At 31.1% G+C, this 19,248-nt stretch overlaps 2 long non-coding RNA genes across 3 annotated transcripts; both read right to left on the bottom strand.

The window, feature by feature from the left end:
* Positions 1 to 7,300: 7,300 nt before the first annotated feature.
* LOC145014393 (uncharacterized) lies at positions 7,301 to 11,666 on the bottom strand. Of its 2 annotated transcripts, XR_013665520.1 has the most exons (4): positions 11,224 to 11,666; positions 10,218 to 11,087; positions 7,710 to 7,765; positions 7,301 to 7,496 (listed from the first exon to the last, which is right to left on the bottom strand). It is a non-coding gene; the product is annotated as an uncharacterized LOC145014393 (long non-coding RNA). The 2 variants fall into 2 exon arrangements; XR_013665521.1 differs by lacking the exons at positions 7,301 to 7,496; positions 7,710 to 7,765 and adding an exon at positions 9,667 to 10,133.
* Positions 11,667 to 13,727: 2,061 nt separating this feature from the next.
* Positions 13,728 to 15,844, bottom strand: LOC145017926 (uncharacterized). Its single transcript, XR_013666713.1, has 3 exons — positions 15,663 to 15,844; positions 14,436 to 14,809; positions 13,728 to 14,227 (listed from the first exon to the last, which is right to left on the bottom strand). It is a non-coding gene; the product is annotated as an uncharacterized LOC145017926 (long non-coding RNA).
* Positions 15,845 to 19,248: the final 3,404 nt, after the last annotated feature.

Genomic DNA, 19,248 nt, shown 5'->3' with positions numbered 1-19,248 from the left:
TCTTTTTTCTTCATCTAGTTTTCTCTTTTTACGTTTTTGACAAATGGATGGTTGTTTAGACTTCATCACTACAAGTTCATTAGTTTCAAGTTTTCAACTTTTAACATTCAAGTAATTACAATAAACATAATTTGAAAATCTGATAATCAAATAACCTGATTTCTGATAAACAATTTTACAGTTAACATAATCTAGTAACGAATGAGTACTAGAGTAATATTCCAATATTCACTAAACCAAGAACCATCAACATCAACAATAGAGTAATATTTCACTAAACCAAGAATCAGTTTCTGATTTCTGATTTTTGATACAATTTTACAGTTAAAATTAACAAACTCTTTCACTATTTTAGAATTCAGATACTATAAGAATTTAATTTCTAATAGAGTAATAGTAATGATCTATTTCAGTTTCTAATAGTAATAATCTTAACACATCAGCAACTGATTACTGAATACTAATAAGATTTCATATTTTCATTCATTCAACATTCTATTAAACTGATTGAGTGATTTATATAGTGATAACAAACTATTATATGAATCATTCAAGTATGCAATTGACATTTATGAAATGATAATCCTCAAATTTTCATAAATCATAATCTATTAGACTATTACGGTATTACCTGATTAGTAGGAGATAAGATAATCAACCATTTTTGTCTTGCTGAATGCTAAGTCGATGACTCGATGTGGCTGAATTGCTGTCAGCTTGTCACTAACCTGTCCTGCTGGTGATCACTTTTTTTAGAGACGAATTTGATGCTTCTGGCTTCTATTCATCGAATGTCGATATTCTATGTGCCTTGTGCTTTCTCCCGTACGCGATGGTAGATGATCATGGACTCGTTTGCATTTAGATTGTTGGATTGGGCTGAAAACTATATATATTATTTTTTAAAAATGGACCCCTTAAAATTATGGTCCATGTTCCAATTCACACTTTGCCCTTGGTCTAAACCGGCCCTGCTCCTCAGATGACCCTTGTCGATGAGCCTTTTGTATCCTCCTTGGATGACCTCTCTCCTCAACTGGCCTCTTCTTCTTCGAATATATTTTCCGAGTCAATCTCTTAAGATGCTACTATTGCCTCCCTCTGATGGTACTTTCTGTCAAGCAACCCATGATCTGCACTCATCTTTCTCTATCTATTCATCCATCTATCTATCTACCTATTAACACTTCATTCGTCGATCTCGCCGGAGTTGGCTCCATTAGCTGCAAATTAAACCTTCTTTCTCTCTCAATGCCTTTCTTTGGAATCCTTTATGATCAGCTCCATGATCATCATTATCGCTGTCTTCTCTTTTCCTCTTCTATAATGGAATTGCCTCTGGTAGTTGCTTATTCTTTCTTCTTCTCTCATAATCATTCACCATTAGTTGTCATCGTAAGAGCTCTACCATCGTTACTATCTTTGTCTTTATTTATGTTTTTGTATGTTTTTTCTTATTTTTCCAGTTTAATCGTCTATTCCCAATCAAACTGCAGCAAAATGTTACTTATGAGTGGTTAGGCCTAAGCAAGTTAGGGTTTAGCTATTAAGGTTTAGATGTTCTCTATATATTCCTATGTAATTGTCTTCTGAATAATCAAGAAAGTCATTATCTATCAACCATATATAGCATCAATATAGAGATTTGAGGTTGAACCAAACTTCAAGATAAAAATGTACAATTGAAACCAATTGTGGATGAGAAGTCAAACTCTGGAGAGAACCTAAAGATTAAATCTCAACCAAAGTTCTTATAAGACATTTGAATTTGCAATGAGCATAATTTGTGTAGGAACCTGTATTGAAATAGCTTGATTCCAATAAATTTATTTGGTTAGATATATAATAGAAATACCCACACACGCCAAAGATACCCATTGCTAGAACAAAACACCACATATAGGAAATCACACTTAAAAGAAGTGATGATCTATATAGTCCATAATCCAACTAGATATCTACCCATTCTTTTGAAACACACCCTAAACACACATTAGATTGCAAACACGTCACCACAAATTTACACCATGAACACGGATGCTACACCCGTATCAACCTAGACCTCATCGATGCTTAGTTTCATAAAACAGTTTAAAGTATGAGAAGAGCTCTAGACACACCAATCGATAGAACTATAATTAGATTGACACTTAATCCAGTTAAAAATATTTATACTAATATCATATGTTGTGAGCATAGTCACCCACCTTTCATTCCCGAAGACAATTACAATCCGTGCCTTGTAAATCATCCAAAAGGTTGCATACACTAACGAAAATCATTGCTTTTGCATTCGTTTACTTTCGTAATTCATAGTGACCAAATCACCAAATCATCAAAAGGGTTTCCACTATTTCTAGTTTTGCTCAAATACAACTAACACGAATGCTAAGTCAATAAATTTGCAAGGCATCCTACTAAATATGCTTACGGGCACGAAAAGTGCCAAAATAGGTTGGGTAACGTTGTCTAATATTTAAGATTTTTTGTTTCTCAAAATTAAAGAGAACCATGATACCATCATTGTTGGAAGGGAAAATAGGTTGAATAGAGCAAACTTTTCTTATATTATAAGTTTAAATTAAATGCATTTTTTTGTTTTTTTAACTATAAATACAACATTTAGCAGGGTGAAATTCAAAATGCCCATAGACCCAATAATTTTTTTTGCCACTTTTAGTTATTTTATTTTGTTTAAAAAGTTTTATACATGCACACTAACAAATGATATGGTATTTAGACATAATAAGTGTATTTTGTTTTGTTTAGAAATAGTCATTTTGAATGTATATATGTTAACGGAAATGACCTTTCATAGGTTTGTTATATATATATATATATATATATATATATATATATATATATATATATATATATATATATATATATATATATATATATATATATATATATATATATATATATATATATATGAAATATTTTTCCTTTCACCACATTCATTGGAAACTCTCATGGTTTTTCAATTTCTTTCTAATAATAATTAGAAGTTGGTTAATAAGATTTAAATAAATATTAAACCTAAAGTGTAATCATATATAAACTAAATTTCAATATTAAAATAATATCTTTACTTCTACTTATAAAGTTACGTTTTTTTTTTAATTTTTTTTTTTTTGAACTTTTAACATCTTATACTTAATTTATTACTTTTAACCATTAAACCTAAAGAGTAAATAGTTAAAAGGATGATGGACCTCAAAAAATATTTGTATCTTTACTTCAATAGTTAAACTTTGGAATGATTTGTATAAAATAGTTAAAATACTTCAATTATTAAACCTAAACTGTAAATATAATATTATAGGGTCAACTTAAATATAAAATTTGAAACATTGTGTAACTTAAGTATAATATGTTAAAATACTTTTAACATATATTTACTTCTATTAAACCTAAAGTGTAAATAGTTAAATTAACGGTTTATCACTTTTAACTAATTGAAGTATTTTATATAAATTATTTCAAAAATATATCTTTACTTCAATATTAAAAGAGAAATATTAAACCTAAAGTGTAATTATATATATATTAGTCGTTTGCCCGCGAAAAGCGGCGGCAACGAATACTTTCTTTCAAGCAATTAGTTACATTCGGAGACATGATATATTTCTAAGAACACTTGCACCATTATCGATCGGTTTCACAAAAATAAAAAGTGCAATGTCAAAACCAAAAAATACTGTGGTGGTGGATTCCATGAAGGAAAAGGAGATGAAGATTTGAATTAGTTTCCAGTCAATTATATTTTATGTAAAAAATTAGGGAACTCTAATTTGAACGAACTTTTAAATTTCAAACGAATTGTCGAAAAAAAATATTTCAGATTTCGAATGCACCAGATACCAGAGAATAGATATTTTAGGTGTACAAATTGGGTCAAAATTGATGAAAATACTAATTCAATCCCTAAAAATAAGGAAATATTAACTTAAATGTGTTTTTAATACGTGTATCCCTAGCATTATCATTTGTAAGATATATATTATAATATTATTATATTAATAGTTAGTTGTACGTTAAGCTTAAAGACTTGAACGTCTTAAAAAAATATTATTATTATATTGATTCTATTTATAGAAGTAGTAAGATTTCTTTTATAAGGTAGTATATATATATATATATATATATATATATATATATATATACTAGGTGTGAGCGCCATGTATTACATGGGTGTATTTAAAACAATTAAATATATATAAACATTTGAGAAATTTGAATTTATAAAAAAATTGAGAAAAATATTGAATTACTAAAATTAAAGTGTTTTTTTTTTTCTTTTAAATTTAAACAAACTATTTAGATAAAATAATTAAAGCAAATTAATGAGATTTTATTTTTAAAATTTGAAATTATAACTAAAGTCCATAAATAAATTGATATGCATTTCTTATTAAATTTTAAATACCATATGGAATTTAATAAAATAGGAAAACCATAAAATTACATATAGAATAAAAATTAATTCAAAATAACCACAAAATGACATGTGGCAAAATGAATGAGAGTGTGATAAGTGTAAAAAAACCTTCATTTATTAGAGAAGATATATATATATATATATATATATATATATATATATATATATATATATATATATATATATATATATATATACTAGTTTATAACCCGTGAAATCATAGTTACAAAATTAATTAAACTTTAATAATTAGAACATAAAATTATTAATCAATTATAATCGTTAATTTAAATAAATATGTAAAATTATATAATCTTATAATTTTTATTCATTTTATTTTAATTTTTATTACATTGTTATTAATTTATTGTAATTAAAGTGAAAATATTAAAATTTGAAATACAAAATTAATAGGTTGACAAGTGATATGCATTAATTAAGAGGTTTAATAGGGTGATACATGACAAAAAAAGAATAAAATATGTATCAATTAAGAGGCTTAATATGATGATACATGTCAAAAGGAGGTTAAAGCTATTCTTTTATTAGAATAGGGATATATATATATATATATATATATATATATATATATATATATATATATATATATATATATATATATATATATATATATATATATATATATATATATATATATATATATATATATATATATATATATACACTATAACCGTGATTAAACGGATGATGGACCCGACCAAAATCAGATCTTAAATGTTTTATTCCAAATTCTTTTGTCATTTTATATTTTTTTTTTAATAAAATAGACATCTAGTGGTTAACTTAATCAATAGTCGTTAATAAATAATAAAATTTATTACTTGCCACAACAAATACCATTTCCATAATTACGTCTAAAGGAAAAATATCAATGTAATACAATAAATTTTTATTGTTTGCCTGATTTGGTCATCAAACTTTTTTTTTTATGCAATAAACCATTAAAATCATTTATAACCTGACACTTTAGCCGTTTTCTCGAATGAGTTTATATTAAAAAAGTCTCAAAGTTTTGGATAAAGTTTTAAAAACTTACTAAACTATTTTTTTGAATAAGAAAACCTAGAAAACCATACATTTTAAATTATTTAGCACTCAGTGACCTATTCAGCAGATCACCCGCTGAGATGGACTGCCTGAGTGGATATATGGTGTATGTGGCAGCTCGCGTAGCATTCCACGTCAAATTCTTATGTAGAAAATTTAAAAAAATCATGGCGGAAAAGAATGAAGGGAATGAGGATCAAACTCTCGATCATTGATGACTTGCACAACACCTTTACCGCTAGGCTGTAGATGTTTTCATTATTTTTCATGAAATAATGGCTGATTTCGTTTATATATCGCTAATAATCGTGAAAAATAAATGAGAAGAAGAAAGACTAGTATACTCAAACTCAAAACCTCCAACTTGAAAACCAAACACCTTAACCACCAAGCTAGGACGATTTGATGTTCCTTCACCTGCTTTTTTCTATAATATAATGTATAACTAGAATAATAATTTTAATTATAATATTAAGATTTATTGTTATTTTTAATATTATTATTGTTAGTTATTATTATAAAAAATAAATAATTAAATTATTTTTTAAATTTGTTTTTGTGAATATTATTATTTAAATACATTTTAAATGTATTTATACACATTTTTCATAATATCCGTTATATTAATATTATTAAAAAATACATAAAAATAGTATGAATACATTTATAAACTTATAAAATGAAAAATACATATAAAGACTTTATACGTATAATAACTAATTTATTTGATTTTATATGTATTTTTTAAAATAATATTAATAAGAACGAATATTATGAAAAAATATATATAAATATGTTTAACTGAAAAAAACTTTAACAATATATTTTAAGGTATAAAAACATATAAAAAATGTTTTCTACATGTGTGTATACGTTTATATATATATATATATATATATATATATATATATATATATATATATATATATATATATATATATATATATATATATATATATATATATATATATACACGTAAATATGTTTTTATAAATATAAATACACACTTAAAATGTATTTATATATGAAATTATTATTCAAGTTACGCATTATAAAGAGAAAAGCAAGGAAGGAAAATCAAGTGGTTTCTAGCATGATGGGCAAGGTGTTTGGTTTTCAAGTTGGCTGTTTTAAGTTAGAATCTTTCGGTGATTCTTTTTCTCATTCTATTAGTGTTATATTAAAAAAATGAGGCATTATTTAACAAGAACGTCTGAAGCCTAGTCATAAGGCGTTGTGCAAATCATTCGGGGGTCGCGAGTTTGAGCCATGTTCCGCTCCTTTTATTGCTTCGAACTTTTTCTTTTATTTTCAACTTAAAATCACTACAAAAAAAGTGTCAATTAGTGACGAAAACGAAATGGTCACTAACAATAGAAAGAGTCGTCACAAATTCATTTAGTGACCAAAAGTATGGTCGTCACTTTTCGTCACTATAGATCCGTCACAAAATTGATTTAGTGACCAAAATATATAAGTGGTCACTAAATAGTGACTAGAATATACTGGTCACTAATCTGTGACAACCCATTTCGTCACTCAATGTTGTCACTAATCAATAAATGTCGTCACTAATTTCTCTAATTAGTGATCATAAAAAGTCATCACTGATTTGTCCAATTAGTTACCATAAACAGTCGTCACTATTTTATCCAAATAATGACCATAAAAAGTCATCACTGATTTTGGTTGATAATCCTTGTATTTTACCCATTTACAAATTTGTTTGTCAATTAGAAAGAAGAATACATCCGCTACTGAATCTACAAATAATAATACAATAATATAATTTATATTTATTTTTGGCTTAATATATTATTCATTGGGTAACAAGTTAATGCTAACACGATATTCCCTTATGGAAACATATTTAACTGTTTCTCTACAAAGTTGATTGTTTATCTGAGGGGTATCACATTTGTAGTTGATTATCTGATCGTTTGATAGATTAGCTGTTCTGTCAACATCTTTGTAGGTTCAGAATCACCTATAAGAAAAAAAAATGTATTAGATTCCACAAATATAACATGATAAGTTTGAAAGAAATATGAATTGTGTGGAAAACAAAGGAAAAGAGGAAAAAAACCAGTCTTTAATTTCCATGAGCTCTTGAGTCTTGCCGTCTATTTTGTTCATTTATTCTAGAGTGTAAGCTTTTCTATATAAAAAAAAATAACAATTAAAAAGCCATATGGCTTACCTCTCCATCAATGCAACCTTTTTTTTATTATTCAAGTCAAAGTCAAGGTCAGAACTCTCTAAAATCAACTTGAGCTCATTAATAACTTCACATCATCAACCATATATCATATATGTAAATCTGCATCAAAACATGAAATCATTCTTAGCTAACAACAAACTTAAAAGGGAAAAGTGTCACAACTGGAAATTTTGTGTCTTGTAAACTATACACTCAAGCTAAAGTGAATCAAAAGCTTAAGAACATGTGTAACACCTATGATTGCGACAACAAAATTTCAATCAAATACACCATACAAGCATTACAAATAGTGAACAAGCAATTGAAAACCCTAGAAGTTCTTATTTAGGTCCATTTTGGACTAGAACTTCCTTATTGGGCCTAATGGACCAATAAACTTCCAATTTGACTATATTAGGTTTAGAACTCTTAAATGGGCTCTAATTGGACCCACATCTATTTGTTTCAACATTTTGGGCTATATTGGGCCTAGAATGAAATAAATTCAAAATTTTGAACCATGATTAACCTAAACTAGCCCAACAAAGTGTAAGAATCATATTATAATTTTTTTTGGGTTAAAACTCACCCAACTTAATATACACATGGGCTTGTGGGCATTAAAGCCCAAATTTTCCCTTTTTCCTTCCAAAAATCTCGGCCCAAGGCCCAAACCCAAGGATAAGATGAGAGTTGACTTTGTCTTGCCACTTCATTATTGCCTTTTGGATATCCATGCAACTCATCCCATATCTCCATGCATAGCACTTCAAAGGTCACCTCCTCTCCTCTCTCTTCTTGCTCTCGGCCGAACACAACACACACACACTCACAAAAATCCATTTCATTCTCTCTAAGTCTTGAAGGACATCTCCTTCCTCCTTCTTCAAAAGTTTCGAGAATCAAGAGCTTTTCAAGGAGGTTTTTCCTACAAACACATCATCTAAGGTAAGTTGATGACTAATCCATGATCTAGCTACTTCATTTCATCAAAAATCTCTTCTAAATCTATTCCAACTTGTGATCATGCACCTTAGAAGTCACTAAACTCGAGATCTACCAAGGAGACTTGCTAGGATCGAAATTTTCTTCTTTTCTCTCTTCAAAACCGAAACTACAACTCAAGGTGAGCTTCATACCTCCTATTTTCTGTTTTTATGAGTTTTTTTGGGGGGGGAATACAAGTGAAAGTGTAGATCTATATGTGTTTTGTATGCTTTGTATGATTTCCATGCTTATATGTGTGCTTTTGTGAGTTATAATGTTGGATTTAGCCATAAAACTCCTCAAAACCGAGATTTACCTTATGTTAAATGATTTTAGCCTCTACTATATTTCTACATACTAAGTGTTTCTAGAAAAATAGCTAAGTGGTTTAGTAATAATTTCTTTGGACTAAAAACACAATTTTTGGACCTAAAATGTGAAAAATACAAAAATTAAGGGCCCAAATTGACAAATCACGAATTCTGATGGATGAACTGTGTCAAAACAGTTTCAATAAAACAATTTCTGGAAATATACTCATTTAGAGGATTAAAAACATAAATTTCAAGCTTAATGGGCTAAAAATGATATTTTTGGCCCAATGAGGCCCATTATGCGAAATTTTCTGTTTTGGAGGGCCAAAACTGTGTTTTTCTGTAAAACAGTGGGCTATAAGTGATCCAAGTCCTTTTCAAAGGTTTAAAATGCTTTTTAAATTTAAAAGGGACTAAAGTTGCAAAATTTTACAATTTGGGCCAAAATTGTCAAAATTGCGAAAAAGAAGGGTTATAACCGAGAAAACTGAAATTTCAGGGACTTAAGCTGTTTTCTAGGAAAAATATGCTGGAAAATATTTATTTCAATAATTTTTGGTATTAAAATGTCAAGAAAATTGATTTAAGGACCAAACCGGAAAGTATTTAAATAAAGGGTTGAAAAAGTAAATTTTTACAAACAAGGAGGGGCTGAAAACAGAAAATTTTCAAGGCTAATTCAATACATGCAATTTGACCAAATGATGGTACCACGACTATCGACGAAATACAATACATTACAACACCAAAAGTCGTTAAACGAATTGGTTCGGTCTCGAACCAATAAAAATCCGAAACTACTAACACGACGACACTATGACACTACGACATTACGATTCATAACTAATAACGTTTGGGAATTCAATATACATGCGAGTGTGCACAGACGTCTACGCACCATCTTTGGGCCCCAAAAGTGTAAAATCTTGTTTGTTGAGCCTAGCTAGCCCAATGACCTGATCTTAAGGCCCGAAGACCTCTATCTTACGAAGTGTTGGGTTTTACCGATCCGACATAACGTAAAAGGACTTTCAATGGCTTGTATACTACTGGTCCCCAAGGGTCGAGTATTAGAGGCAACTAACCTCAACAAATACAATTTTAGGGAGATGTAGTGTCTGAACTGTAGTATAAAGAGTTGACTTGGTTATAAAGATTAAAAAAAATGAAAGTTTGTTGCTATCGAGTATCATATACACCCACATACCTTTCAGCCATTGAACAAAGTAGCTCATTGACAACTTTAGCCTCAATAAGATCTCCTTTAATCAGAAAACAACTTAAGCATACAGTAATAATCTGTGCAAATTTCAAATTATATATGTATTTTATTGAAAAAAAAATATAACAGTTATCACAATTCATAAAATAAATCATGAACATACTTTAGCTAATTCGATACTATTGCAATGAAAATGACATATTTTACACAAAGCGGAAACTGCATCATCATATACATTCATATTCTCATGATGAAGAACATTTTATTGTCTTATTACAACATTTAGCCTCGAGAGAGCCTCTTAAAATAAAAATAAAAATGTACAAAAGTTGAAGTAATAATATTAAAAATAATCAAGTAAATATAAAATACAAACGATGATATGTATTATGTACCTCCAAATAGTGGTTTTATCGTTTTATAACAGAACCACCATACTCTACACACACTCCAAGTCCATCCAACACACAACAATCAATACAAATAACAAAAACAGATACAAATATAGATATAGATACAAGCTTAACTAATATTTTTATGGAGTTACCTTCCAATCTTTGAAATCAAATCTGAAGAGGAAATGAGTGTAGATATGAAGATACTTGTTCAAAATACATGTCTGGTTAACAATTATTTGTTGTTTGTAGTGTTATTATTCTTAGGGGTGGCATAAATTAGATAAAGCAATGTGATAAGATACCAAAAAAATGAGCTAATTGTATATGTTGTATATGTTTAAACACATCAACGAAGTAATATGGTGGCATAAAATACCAAGTTGATGCATGCATTCGACTTAATAAAAAACGAAGCCGAATTTCTCCGAATCTGCCTTCGTTATATCATCTCTCCTGTCTGCAACAAAAAAAAAATACCAAAGCAAATGAAACCCCCACGATTGACTTGAATCTCATAAGGTTCTATAAAACAATATGCAAAAACGATGGTGTAGATATCAATAAAAAACCATAACAAAATGAACGGGGATTACTGCTTATTAGATTCTTCACAGCAAGATAACGAGACCAAAGAACCCTGCGCTCCAATCCATTTCCCTCGTTTTGATCATCTCCTTCGTTATGATCACTCTCTCCCCAGTCTCTGCGACTAGCACCGTTAACCTTACTACCGCTACCACTCGGTTCGCCTTTCACATTTCGAACCATGATTGAAGAAAGGAAGCAGATACCAGATTAGCACATCTTCTTGAAAGACTCGCAAAAAAGGAACAAATTAATCGAAGTAAATAAACCCTAGAATTTATAACATGGTTGTGGAATCAACTGATAAGTAATTAGGTTTTAGGGAAAACCCGAAGAATTTTGAGGAATCGAGTATTTAGGGGGAAGATGGTTCGAAATATAAATTAGAGCCCTAAAAATTTCAAAATTTTGACGAAACAAAATTTGGGCCCGCTATCATCTTGATGTACGTTAAATCCCCAAGAAGAACTATTTTCTGACCTGCCAGTATTTGTTTGTTTCCTATTTGACCACACTTTTGACCACACTTTTTAAACTTTATCATATTAATTTATTCCTTTATATATTTCCATGTCGTCGACAATGATTTTATGAAGTTTGGCCAATCAACCCCAATGATTTGTTATATTTTATGAGTATTATGTTATACTTATCATTTTTTTTTTCCAATTCATACATATGTAGTATGTATATATTGATGAGAATAATTGATTATTTTAGTATATACTTAAAATCAGGATTTGTACAAATGTATGTCAGCTTCTTCGGTTATCATTTTTAACCTTAGCAATTTAATTAAATACATTTTTAAACTAGTAATTTTATTAAGTATTTAAGTTGGAAGCTATCGTAATAAAAAGAATTCTATACGTGACACAAATTAAAAATTATAGTTCTTTGTATAACAAAAAAAATATATATTATATACTTTTTTCTTATATTTGTTTAGAAAAAATTTGGTAAAAAACGATAAATTCATATTGTTTTCCTGAATAAAAAAATAATTAAATCAATTAGTTTTTTTTGCTGTGCTAGTGACCAATATTTTCTGGTCACTAAACTCTTTCCATACAGTGACCACTATTATGTCGTCACAATGTGTGGGTTTGAAAATCGAATAGCGCTTAATGACCACTATTTTTGGTCACTAAGTCTTCAATATAGTGAGAACTATATTTGGTCTTTAAACGTCAAATCAATGACCACTAATTTTAGTCACTAATACTTGTTATAAATTAAGCAACAATAATGATTTTTAGTGACCACTCAGTGACAACAATCTCAGATTTGGTCACTAAACATATACCACTACCAAAATTGAGTGATTAATTAATATTTGGTGACTAAATAATGTTGTTAGTGACCAGATTTCCAGTTGTCAATAAAAACTTGGTCACTAAAAAGGATTTTTCTTGTAGTGAATGATGACGTGGCATTCACGTTAGCTGTTACATACACCGTAGATCTGCTTTAGCAGTTCACCTAGCACGTGACCTGCTGAAAAGGCCACTGATGGCTAAATTGTTTAAATTACTCGGTTTCTGGGTTTTTATTAAAAAAAATTATGAATTTTTTTAAACTATTCCCAAAAGTTTGAGATTTTTCTGATAAAAATCTTTCTGGAATTTCACAACTTACTCCGTAATAAAAAGCTGATTCGACATTATTAATTAATTCGTCTTTATTTTTGATAGCTACCTCATCTAATTTAGCACCACCCACAATAAAGCAACCAACATTGAAGGAGACCCACAATAAGCCCCTACCATCTTTACCATTATTTTCAAAGTTCAAATATTATCTTTAGGTAAATATGGTGGTGATGTGTACAAAAGTACCCACTAATTTTAATATTTATAACCTAATTAACTCAACTAACTAAAATGCACCTAGCAGTGTACCTAATCGACTTATAGAATAGTTCGGTAAGTCGGGTGTCGATCACAGGGACGGTGTTGACTAATTAATTTATCTACTATTAAATTAACCTAATTTTAGAACAAAGAGAGGGGTTTATCTGATTTTGCAAGACCAGACAAACTTAAATCAGAGAATTCAATCAATTAATTAATAACACTCCTGTCTAGTTTGAATCCACTTCTTTATTTATGTTTAGCTAATAATTATGGATTATCAAAGTTGGTCGCCAATTATTATGTAATTAGCAATTCAAGTCCAAATTTACTAATCCCTTTACCAATTCATGAAATACCTTGTAAGGTCACACATAAGCAAAACACAGAATTAGTTATTAATTATAGGTGAGCTATGTAAGATTTATCTAGCAAACACAATTATAGTAATAAATTATGTCCTCTAGCACAACTAAATTAGTTACTTTTATCATTTATCTAAGATTTTGGTCGATCCTAGCTCTAGCAATTCAATGTTCCATAAATCACTAGGTTTCAAGTTCATGTAATTTAATGGTTACTAAGCTACACAGAACATGAATTTAAGCAACTAAGAAACTAAAATAACATGCTAGGTAATGTTAATCAAACACAAGCAATTTACCAACTAATCAAATTCAATAGTCATTGAGCTAAAACATAATTCAGAAGCTTCATCTAGCTAGACAAGAGCTGCTAGATTCAGCTACTCATAGTAACAAGTAAGCAAAAACAAATCAAATTATCAAACATGTTCATAACTATCAAACTAATTAACTAATTATGAACATTTACTCCTTTTAATGTTGAAAGCCTTTTCCATAACTCTTCTTCTGCTCAAAATCGTCTTCAGGTAACCTTCTAATCAGCCAAAAAGTCTCCAAGTCATAATGGGCAAGGGAATTTATAGTTTTCTGATTTTTCGAGTTCACATCGTGAACCATAAGGATTCACGTCGTGAATATGGGATAAGCATGTTCGACAAAGACTCTTTCACCCGCATGCATATCTTCTAGAATTCTCCACCCACATTGTGAATCATGAATTATTCACGTCGTGAGTACATCTTTTACTAACTTTTTTCGTTCTTCTTTTCTTCAATCCTCCAAAGTTCCATATTCTGTCAATTTCAGTCATAATGTTAATCAAACACAATCAATTTACCAACTAATCAAATTCAATAGTCATTGAGCTAAAACATAATTCAGAAGATTCATCTAGCTAGACGAGAGCTACTAGATTCAACTACTCATAGTAACAAGTAAGCAAAAACAAATCAAATTATCAAACATGTTCATAACTATCAAACTAATTAACTAATTATGAACCTTTTCTCATTTTGATGCTGAAAGCCTTTTTCTAGAACTCTTCTTCTGCTTAAAATCATATTCAGGTAACCATCCAATCAGCCAAAAAGTCTCCAAGTCGTAATGGGCAAGGGAATTCATAGGTTTTTGATATTTTGAGTTCATGTCGTGAACCATAAGGATTCACGTCGTGAATATGGGATAAGTGTGTTCGGCAATGACTCTTTCACCTACATGCATATCTTCTAGAATTCTCCACTCACGTCGTGAATCATGAATTATTCACGTCGTGAGTACGTCTTTTACTGACTTTTTTCGTTTTTCTTTTCTTCAATCCTCCAAAGTTCCATATTCTGTCAATTTCAGTCCTTATCTTCGAAAATGCTTGTATTTGGCTGCAAAATAACAATTTAAACTTATAAGTACCATTATTCTATACAAATAACCAAAATATTAATAGAAATGTAAATAAATATTGCCTAAAACATGTATAAATATGACAATACTAGGTGGGATTTGTAGAGTCCCGACGTCAAACAATCTTGTTTGTTATGGTAATGCAAATGCGATCTTCAAGAACTTCAACGACTTCATAAATGTATCTGATGCGATTTCTTAGTTTTTTGAAGAGCATTAACATTACAGATCTTACATAATTTTCGTCAGTGCCATCATTTTCATCTTGGATTACATTTACATATGCTTGTGGTATCTAATCTAAGCCATGTATATAATGAGAAATTATTCTTTACACTTAATAAACACTACCATTACCACCATTACTCGACAATGATGTGAATCTTTCAAAATGTTTATTGCTCTCAACATTATGAATAATATCATCACCGCTGGTGAACTTCTCAGACCATGTTCTTATGGTAGATCCATTACTATTATTTCCAACAACTCCTTATGTTCAATCTCTATAAGAATAGATGAAGACGACGATCTTCTACCAACGTGATTCACACCGACAATGTGTTTTGGTTTCGGAAATGAGAAGGATTCAAATCTCAAGATTTAATAAGGACTAATAATCGCTTGAACAACAACATATTGAGTTATCGAACCACAATCTTCGACACATGTGCCTCTGGTGGTGGCTACTCCCTTTATTCTCGAACTCGTTTCAATTGAAGATACAACACCGATAACATAATTTGAAATCTCATTGCTCTATCACTTATCAGAATTCACACACATACAAAAAAATTTGAGAAGAAGACAAAAGGAAGGAGGGGTACCTACAATTGATTGGGAAAGCAGAAAAGTGGGGTTTCGTTCTTTGATTGAAGACCTGAAAGAAATACCACAAGATGTGATCGACTGAAGGAGACAAACTAGATGCGTTGAACTTTGTTGGGGGTAATGAATACGAATGCTCAAGCACAAACATGCCAATTGATTTTTGTAGGGGTGGGAACTGAGAAAAAGATGTAGTCTTCATGGTGTGCAAGGGGTGGGTATTTAATATAGGGTTTTATAAAGGGTAAAAAACCATGTATTAAAAATAATAAGAATAAAGCCACGTAAACTAAATGAAACAGGTGAAACTAGGATGAATTTGAATTTTCTCCTATTTGATTGGTAAAATAACACTTTAGTAATCTATTACACACAAAAAAAATATTAGTAACCAAATCAGATAAATAAATTTTTATTGTGTTTTTTACTAGAATATAGTGGCTGGAAATTTTATTTACCAACTAAATGTATTTAAATTTTATTTACGAATTAATTGTACTTTTTATTTTAACAAAAAAAAAGAGAAAAAAATTCATGTGGGCCTATGTTTCTTTCATGCTTGCTTCTTTTTTCGCCTGCTCACATGTCCTTCTTCTTTACTAGGTTGCCATCATCAAACCGCTTACAACGTCCCTACTATCGTCAGAAACGAAAATAATCCTCCCCCTTCTTTGCCATACTACAACCCCGCTTCCATCTACAAAATTTCCTACATCCTTCTTAATTCTGGAAGTTATTCTTCTTATCTGCTTTTGTTGATCAATGTTTGGTTCAAATCTTCGTCGCTTTCTTCTTGGTTAAAGTCTTACAATTTTTTTTTACTCTAAATTTGTTTTATATTTTTGATGTATCTTATTTTGCATCACTTTTAGTAGCGATATGCTTATTAGCTTGTACCTCACTATCATGTTTTTTTTTTCTTACTTTAGCTATTTAATTAATTATATATGTATTTAATCTCATGCAAACTAATAATAATGTAATTTCTTCCTATACATATTTACTGTCTAGGTTTATATGCTTTGTTATCAATGCTGGTTTATAGGCTTTGGTATCAATATAGTATGTTTTTGTTTACAGATGTTTTGGTATATCAACTAAAATAATGCTTCTTGTTTCTTTGTAGTGTAACATCCCAAAATTTCAGACCAAAAATTTCGTTTTTAAATAAGTTATTATAAAACCAAGTAGTATAGTAACCTCCATAATAACATCTAATGTCAAAAACATAGTGTAAATAATAAAAACATATTAACATAAAACAATATCGGAGTTTAATCTCAAAGATATCATGCGCGGAAAACATAGTGTGATGCGTTGCGATCGAGCTGAATCCTTTCCTTTGAAAACGAAGTACCTAAAACCAAAACTGAAAACCGTAAGCACGAAGCTTAGTGAGTTCCCCCATCATACCACATACCATACAACATATACATTGCCAAGCATATCTGGCTGCTGGCCTCCCCTGCGGTTCTTTCAACCGGATGACTGCCTAGCATATTTGGGTGCCCCCCTTCGGTCTCTTTCAACCGGATGACTGCTTAGCATATCTAGGTGTTGGCCTCCCCTTCGGTCTCTTTCAACCGGATAACTGCCTAGCGTATCTGGGTGCTGGCCTCCCCTTCGGGCTCTTTCAACCGGATAACCGCCTAGCATATCTGGGTATTGGCCTCCCATTTGGTCTGTTTCAACTGGATAACATGAACTAGTTCACCCCTACCACTACCAAATACTAACATAACATAAACATATTACTATGCATGCATGGGTTCTGAAGACCCATTCAGTATCTTTCAACCGATATCCGGGGACTATTTCACCCATACTACTACTAACATGTATCACATAGCATCCGAGCACACAATCATAATAGATAATGACATACCAGATAATTATCACAAAGACAATAATCTAACAAACAACTCCTACTAGTGAGCCAACATTGTTGCCTTAGACCCACTTCTACTGGAAGGTAACTCACCTTGCACTGCTGAAGTCTCGCAGACGAAAACCCGGACTGCTGGATGACAGATTCCCGAACTGTCAACATCAAAACTGTACCCAATTAATCATTAGGTTCCAACATATACCCATAAGTCCATGCTTGGGGTAAAATACCGCTTTACCCCTATCTTAGCTTGATTTAAATCCAGAGCCTAATCCAAAGTCCCAAAAGTCAATTATGAGTCAAAGGCCAACATATGGCCCAATTTTCCAAATTGGGCCCAAACCTTTACATGGTCTTATTCTAAGGCCCACTCATTTAGTCCAGTCCAAACATTTGGAATTTTTAATGACCCAATACCTCATAATCATAAAAGGCCCAATTTTGGCTCATCTATGACCCAATTTTCTAAATTCCGCCCAAACCTTCACATGGGCCTTACCCTAAAGCCCATTAATTTATTCTAGTCCATATGATTGTTCTTGGATGGCCCATCAATATCCCAATCACAAAATCCCAACAGAAAGGCCCAAATTAAGGGCCAAGTGAAATTAGGGTTTCACATAAAATGATAATTAGAGTTGAGTGTTTCTTACTTAACTAATTAAGGACTTAATCCATTAAGTCCATAAATCTATTGGGTAAATCACATAATACGCTCAGGTATGATTAATAGTTCAGTTCCAATGGCCCAAACGTGGGTCCCAATAAGTCCACACCCATAATTTCAAAATTAGGGTTTTCTAAACCCTAATTAGGGTTTGCACCCCATTCATAGCCCAATAAGCCCAAAACCAAGTCCTTAGATCAACTAGGGTTTATTAGGCCCATTAGGGTTTTAGTCCATTTACCCAATAATCCCAAAAAAATCAAACACAACAAGCACACCGCCAGCCAACACGGCGGCTGGTGGCGGTAGGAGGCGATAGCCACCACCCTAAGGTGATGGTTTTGAGTTTCATTTTATTATTGTAATCTCTAATTACTATTTACAAAGCTTTAATCCCAAAAATAACACACACTAAAAGATTGACACACACACATAACCACCCTTGTGGTGGCCGGTAGTGGTAGAGGGTGGCAACTACCACTTGGTGGTGCATAACGATGACATCAACAGTTAATGGTGGTGATTTGTGATGACAGCCACCACTGTGACTCTCTTTCTCTTTAGCCCAGCAACGCGTCGACACTTGAGGGATGCCACAGGAAACAACATCCTTCAGCCACCGACTTGGCGGCTGGCAGCGACACAGTGGCACAATGACGACAATCAGCGGCGGTTAATGGGCGAAACGACGATGTTGTCGGCGAGGCAGCAGGTGGACTGGGCTGTCGGACTCGGTGATGCAAAAAGGGTGGTTAAGGAGGGATTCTGTGATGGTGGTGGCTACCGAAAGTGAAGAAGTAGGTGGCGGCCGATGGGAGACATAAAGGTAGAGAGATGGCAGCTGCAACATAGTTCCTAGGGTTAGGGTTTAGACTTAAGAGGGTATCAGTTAAATACCCCTTCCCTTAACACATCTTTTGCATAATGATGCTTCCAGTCCCTCCTCCATAAAATCTTTCCAAAATAAGTCTATAATTTACCATTCAAACCCTACCCCCTGAAATCCTTTGTAAATGTTACCATTCAGCCCCTAA

The sequence above is a fragment of the Lactuca saligna genome, chromosome 9, assembly GCF_052625555.1.
Source record: "Lactuca saligna cultivar CGN05327 chromosome 9, ASM5262555v1, whole genome shotgun sequence".
Classification (NCBI taxonomy): Eukaryota; Viridiplantae; Streptophyta; class Magnoliopsida; order Asterales; family Asteraceae; genus Lactuca; species Lactuca saligna.
Note: the sequence above shows the minus strand (reverse complement) of the source record. Positions and strands in the feature narration are given on the sequence as shown.